Raw genomic sequence first — 6,907 nt, 5'->3', positions numbered from 1 at the left:
TACAATTCTGAATGGTGTCTGTGGCTAGGCTATCTGATACTGTGCTAATTAATTTCACCACAGCCAGCTCCTCACTTTCTCCATAGCCACCCCATTGTCAGATCTCTAATCAGCCCATGTTGACCCTTTGACTCCAGTCTTGTTTGAGGCACCAGGAGGGGTAGAGACTGTCTCAAACCTGGGACAAGAGACTAAGAGTTTGTTATGCTAGAGAAAGCCAATCTTGCCATTTTAGCGGCCATGAGGACTGGCAAACAGAGCATTCAAGTCTCCCCTCTGCTATAAGTCTACTTATGTGTAAATTACATTGAATTACATATGGAATATGTTATATAAATAAACTTATCTTGCCTTTGCTTGCATACTCCAGTTAAATGTGGTACTATAATTCTCAAATATTTATTTTTCATTTGTGTTGACTGGTATAAATGGCAAGTAAGTACCATCATGTAACTCCCCATAGAGCCTTTCTCTAAAACCTTCTCAAGAGGAATCAGACATACGGCTTTAATTAGCAATAGATATCACCCCACTAAATAAACAGAGCTCCAACATCCCTACTAATAATGCTTTCCAACTTCAGCAAAAGCCCATTAAATATGTCTTACACAAGACATACAGGGGTGTTTTTTTAAACAGGATTTGAATTAATATTGTAATTAGGCTAATCCTGCAATAGCCACATAAAATAATCATAATCTTTATTTACTTAGCACTTTTTAAACAAGGTGTACAATAGTTCTAAAATGAAATTGATTAAATCAATATAAAGAGGGAAATAAAATATAATTCAAAGATCAAAGTGTTAAGAAGACTAAGGTAATGGGGTTTGATTCCCTGGAAGCACAAATACTGTCATACTGATTAGTGGTTGACTGATACAGGTTTTTCAATGCCGATATTTAGGGAGCAAGTAGGCCAATGGCTGATATATAATATACATATCATGTTGGGCTTTTTTGTATCTTATAAAATACAATCTAATAATAATACTAGCATATTTTCTGAACTTATATGAACTTTTATTTAACACTGTTATCGCTACATTGTCTGCGCTTAAGCGGATCTACACTGGAGTACACTTATTTTAAATTTTTAAAAATGCAACAACTAATTAATGAAATATATCAACTAAATGTCCACAATTAGGCAAAATGCTCTACACTTTAAACAAACAACCAAAAAATTGGCTTATCCTGCTGCTATAATACAGCACTACTGATTAATCAGCATATTACTGATCTGTTGAATATATTTTAATTGCTCTGCATAAAAATGTCTGTAAAATGTTGAAAATGGAATTAAAATTTAATCTAAACAAATAGGTCTTAACCCTCTTGTTAATGTGTCTATATCATCAAGAGCCCTCAGGTTCCTAAGCAGGAAACTTGAAGTCTTAGGGCCATAGTAAGGGAAGACTATCTCACCTCAGTGTAGTCGGCTAGTGGGTATGACTAATATGCTACTGTCAGTAGATCTGAGAGCTCTTGGGAACTTACCTAATAATCGATTCATTGAGGTTCAGTGGAGTGAGACCATATGAAGATCATTAATAGTATCTTAAAATGATTTCTGAAAGACACAGACATCCAATACAGCTGAATGGCAAGAGGTTAAATATGCTCCCTCATTCTCGTGCATGTCAAAATTCTCAGCACAGCAGATGGAAATGGATATAGATGGAGTTGGTAGGCCAGAAAGATGTGTCATCAAGTTGATACAAAAGCATGTATAAGTAAAGACAAAACTCTAAATGTGTAGTTTCATTTAAATAAATAATTTACAGCATTATATGATAAGATAACATAACTTGCCATTTTCATTTGGTTAATCTGCATCCCTGGAACAAATCACAAGAAGACATTTTATCGAAATGAATGTGTCTGCTCTCCCAGCTTTTGTTATTTATATGCTGTGTTATCACTGTAAAATGAATAAATTAATAAATGAATGAATGAATAAATTAATGAATGAACAAGTGAACAAATGAATAATTAAACACATGGATACTTACATACATTTATACATAACACATACTCAGCTCAGCATCGATACTAAAGTGATGGAAAACAGATATATAATTTCTTGCCAACGTTTATTGCTACTCATGCCAGAAATCTAACTTGAGACACAGACACACACGTATACACACACACACACACACACACACACACACACACACACAAACACATGCACATGCACACATGTAAAAAGAATTTTAAGAGAATCCACTTTTGTGTAGGTGTGTCACTACTTGTGATTATACATCACTGCTGCCTTGAATATATCTGTACCAACTGTATTACCTATCTTTGGTATATTTAAGCAAATTTAAATTTAAGCAAATATATGTTGGGGAACTCTTGCCTTTTTGTACAGCATTCACAACAAAACATCTTAGAAAAATCTTTAGTTTTGTTTCTTCTTGAAAGTCAAAGAACACACATTTAAAAAGTGCAGTGTCTGTTTGTATTCAGCTATTCAGGTACAACACACTATTTCAGGAAAAGTCTTTTTTTTTATCTCCAGTTCTTGCAGTCTGCATGAGGAACAGAACTGTAAGGAGCCTGAACAGTTGCAAGAGTTCTGACAAAATGAAACATACAATTCTATTATTTTCTGATTTCAGGCTCCTGAGGGCACATCAAATAAAAGCAGTGGGGAGAAGCCGGGAACAGTCTCCACGTGCAGGTCAAGCTTTTGAGGCCAGGGGTCGCAGGTCAGTGCCTCCAGGGCAAGTCCTTCTCGCCACTGTCCCTGTGCCATGTAAACCAGCCAAGTGAGCGACTCCTTGGATGCAGGACAGAGCCGAGGTGTTATCATTCTCCTCTAAGCATGTGGAAGCTGTCCATGATGCTCCATAACAAAAACCTCTAAGATTCAAATTCAAATTTATTTCTATAATGCTTTTTACAACATCCGTTGTCACAAAACAGCTTTACAGAGAATCTGGGTCCAGGCACTTAATGAGTTAGCCAAAAGTGACAATGGTAAGAAAGGTTTTCTTAAGAGCTAGAAGAGGAAACCTTAAGAGGAACTAAGGCCCAAAAAGAGAACCCAATGTCCTTTGGTTGGCACTGGATGGAGAACTAGTAACACAAAATCAATAAAGCTGCTTTTTTTTATGATAAAGTTATAACAAATGACAATGAATGAATGAATGAATGAATGAATGAATGAACAATGGCTAAAGTGAACATAAGTGTTAGCCTAAAGTGGTCAGAATAATCAGTGAGAACTACTGTACATGTCTGTACATGAGAGTCTGCATGTTACCTAAGCACAGTGTGCAGGGGGAGGGGGTCATGGGCTTTTCACTAAGGTCTCCATGACACCCAGGCACAGTCTTTAATCTCATCAGCAGGGTAAGTGCCACATGCAGATGATCCTATCAGGCAGAGCTGGAGGGTCAGTTGCACATGCTGGTGGCTCCGTGGTGGTCACATTGATTCAGAGAGCAGACGAACAGGAATTATCCTTCAGGCTCGTGCTCGCATCAGCGCGGACAGAAGGGGCAGGTGCGCAGCTCAGCAGACGAAAACAAAACCACCGACAGTTAGGAAACAAACGCAGCTCAGTTTGGAATGCTCTGGACAGAGAGATATTTGATTGATGGCGTGCAGTAGACACTCCGGCAGACCAAGCTATAACAGCTTAGCTGAAAGGAGAGAGGCAGAAGGTAGCACAGGCATGTGGGCTCCCTGAGACATCAGCACCCCTCTGCTCTGCTATCACAAAACCTGTGTGAATGCATGAGAGCAGCAGGATGACAGCGCCAACATCTCAGTTTACCTTAATTCTCAGTGTCCACGAACCCCGAGATCTGCGCCATTTATCTAACAGGAAATCGAATTTCCGAAAGCTTGGGTAAACAAGTAAGTTTTGAATCTAGACCCATACGGAGACTGTGTCTGAGTCCCGAACATTGACGGGAAAGTTGAAAAAGCTTTTCCCCTGCTGTAGGATTCATAATTCAATACAGAATTTAACAGGTAGTCAATGAAGTGTTGGACTAATATGGTCAAACATTGGTTCTTGTATGGAGTCTTGCTGCTATATTCTGGACTAGCTGTTTAAACTCTTACCTGGAACATCCATTTAGTAAGTCATTGCAATAGTCCAATCTTAATGTAATCAAAGTGTTAACTATAGATTTTTTTTTTGCATTATGTAAGGATACAGAGTTTTTTAGTTTTGCAATAGATCAAAGATGAAGGAATGGTCTTAATAATATTACCTATATGTGAGTAGAAGGACAAGTCAGGATTGATTATGATACCATGGCTTTCCAGATTTACCTGGTGTAACAATGGGCAATTATGATTTAGAAAAAATTCTGAAACTTTGTTGTTATTTTAGGACCAAGAGGAAGAACCTATGTGCTTACACACTCCTCAGCACTATTAAGTTGGATTATCTGATATTTACAGCTGTGTCATCAGCATAGCAGTGGAAACTAGTGCCAAGGTTACTAGTGAAGAACTCTTTTCAGTGGTAAAACATATAGTGCCAAAAATAGCAGTCCAAGCACAGAACCTTGAGCTATGCTATGAATGGACACTTTACCATTTACATTGACAAACTGCGAGCAATCAGTCAAGTAAAATCTGGCCTAGCGGCTTTCCCAACAGTGTTTTCTAACCTGCCAAACAGGATAATCTGATGTATTGTGTTGAATGCGGCACTCAAGCAGATCTAGCAAAGATATGTAGACTTAATCAGAGAATAACAAAAGATCGCCTTAGTTGTCTTCACTAATGCTATCTCTCTCTTGTGACACAACCTAAATGCTGACTAAAAGGTTTCATGAATGTGATTCTTTTGTAAGTGTGAACTTAGCTATTGCTTTACAGCTTTCTCCAAAATCTTGAAATAAGTCTTTTTGGTACATAGCCAAGACTAATAGAAGAGTTTACTATTGTTAAATGATGCTTGATTATTTCTGGTACCATTTATGTAAGTAACCTCATAGGAATTGGACCAAGTAGAAGATTTAGAAGAGGAATTAATTTTAAGTAGCTCCATCTGTTGAAGTGAAGTTTTAAAAAAGGTCCTGCTTTACTGCTATAGCTCATTGGTTTTGTAAGCAGGCATATTTTTCAGGGTTAAATAGGCTGTTTCAGTTTTTGTCTAATTTCAATTTTAACAGCATTATCAAAGCAAAGTGCAAATAATTGTTGCTGCAGACTGTTGGTACCTGAGATGTGGTGACAACATGTGTACAAAATGCTCAAACTGCTTTTGTACACATTAATAAGGAGATTTTGTGCAAAGACTGAAGGCTCATGCTCGTGAACAGTTATTTACAATTATTATTATACCAGTAATATGGCTTAGCACATTTAAGTTGGTAGGAGGAGAGGAGTCCTTGCACACTACCAATTATGCCACAATGTTAGTTCCAAACTCATGAAATTTCCCAGTTCCCTGCTGTGGGCCAAAGAGACACCCACAACCTTGAGATTAAACATTTCAGCATCTGATCAGCTCGTTTGTCTGTTTTCAGACAACATCTGCTGTTTGGCTCTGCCTCTGCAGAAAATAATAAGGCATCTTGATGAAATGCCTGTCAGTGAACTGTCCGTCATCTGTCTGACCCAGCTGTCCTATAACGCGGCTCCTCCCTCTCAGTCAGAGCTATGCTTTAAGCCTAGTATGCACCCAAGGGCATGTACACATTCCACATCAGATTTCTTGCCCATGCTCCTGACTATAGAGTATAAAGCAGCTCTCAGCTGATCTCTGCACGCCCCAGGGTGTGTGAAGGGCAACAAGTGCTCTACAACCTCTACAACCTACAAGGCCCTCTTACTCTCTCATATCATCCAGCACTACACCACAACAATAACAACAAGGCATTCAAGAAGCCAATACGGACAAAACCGGAAACCAGAAATGTTCTTTGGCATCGTTGATTTATACTGTCGTTAGTGACGTCCAATCCGTAGGGGAAAAAAACTCCTTCTCTTTCAAGGTAACCCCGATTGGGATACATGGCGGCATACACCTTGCACAGCTGGTCAATGCTGCTCTTTCGGATTCGTGGCACGCCAGGGTCACAGAAACATGCAAGTGCATGGTAGAAAGACAGCAAGATACATGGGAGAAAAGATAAGTGTTTGTTGCATAGAGCTGTATGAGGAAATGCAATCCGCGGCCACAGATGTCCCACGGTGTTCCGCTGCAAAGCGATCTTTTCAGGGATCTGAAAGGCAATGAGAACCGTAAATGACTTTCAATGGTATGTTAATCCTTCACAGGGCTCTGTCTGAAGCAATCCGACCTACGCTTCCCTATTGGACCTTACTGGCTTTACAACTGATAGAACGGTTCACACCAGTTCCCCATAAGCCGCCTTTAAATTGGAAGGCAGTCCCTCATAAAGCGATCAGTTGATAGGAATATTACACGGTCCATTCCATGAGGCCCACTCAGATGTTGTGGGAGGGCACTTCAGTCTCACTTCAGAAGCCCTAAACGCAGGCGTAATGATTATCCAGAGTGGTCCTACGTTTTACTGTTATTGTTTATTTTTTACCTATAAATATACTTTAATTGACTTAAAAGTAACTGAAATAATATATTTTGTTTTTGTCATTAATTATTCACAATTTCGCTGTTTAACATTGAGACTAGTTATTTAAGATCTGTGATGCATATTCTGATGAGAGGAAATACTAATTCCTGATTGCTCAGGCAAAGATCTATCACAACCTTCACACACGCCCAATGGGAGGCAATGCTGTCTAATAGCCTGGGAGGTAGACGAAGAAATCAATTGGATGGAAATATGGGCAATGGTAATGTTCAAGCTGAGTAAGCCATAAATTAATCATTAGCCAAGCAAGATCAAGGGTTTAGCTATGTTAATTAAATGGCAATCACAGTAAACAGTTTGTATCTGTAT

Source organism: Electrophorus electricus, chromosome 13 (assembly GCF_013358815.1).
Source record: "Electrophorus electricus isolate fEleEle1 chromosome 13, fEleEle1.pri, whole genome shotgun sequence".
Taxonomy (NCBI): Eukaryota; Metazoa; Chordata; class Actinopteri; order Gymnotiformes; family Gymnotidae; genus Electrophorus; species Electrophorus electricus.
This window is presented reverse-complemented; position numbering follows the sequence as displayed.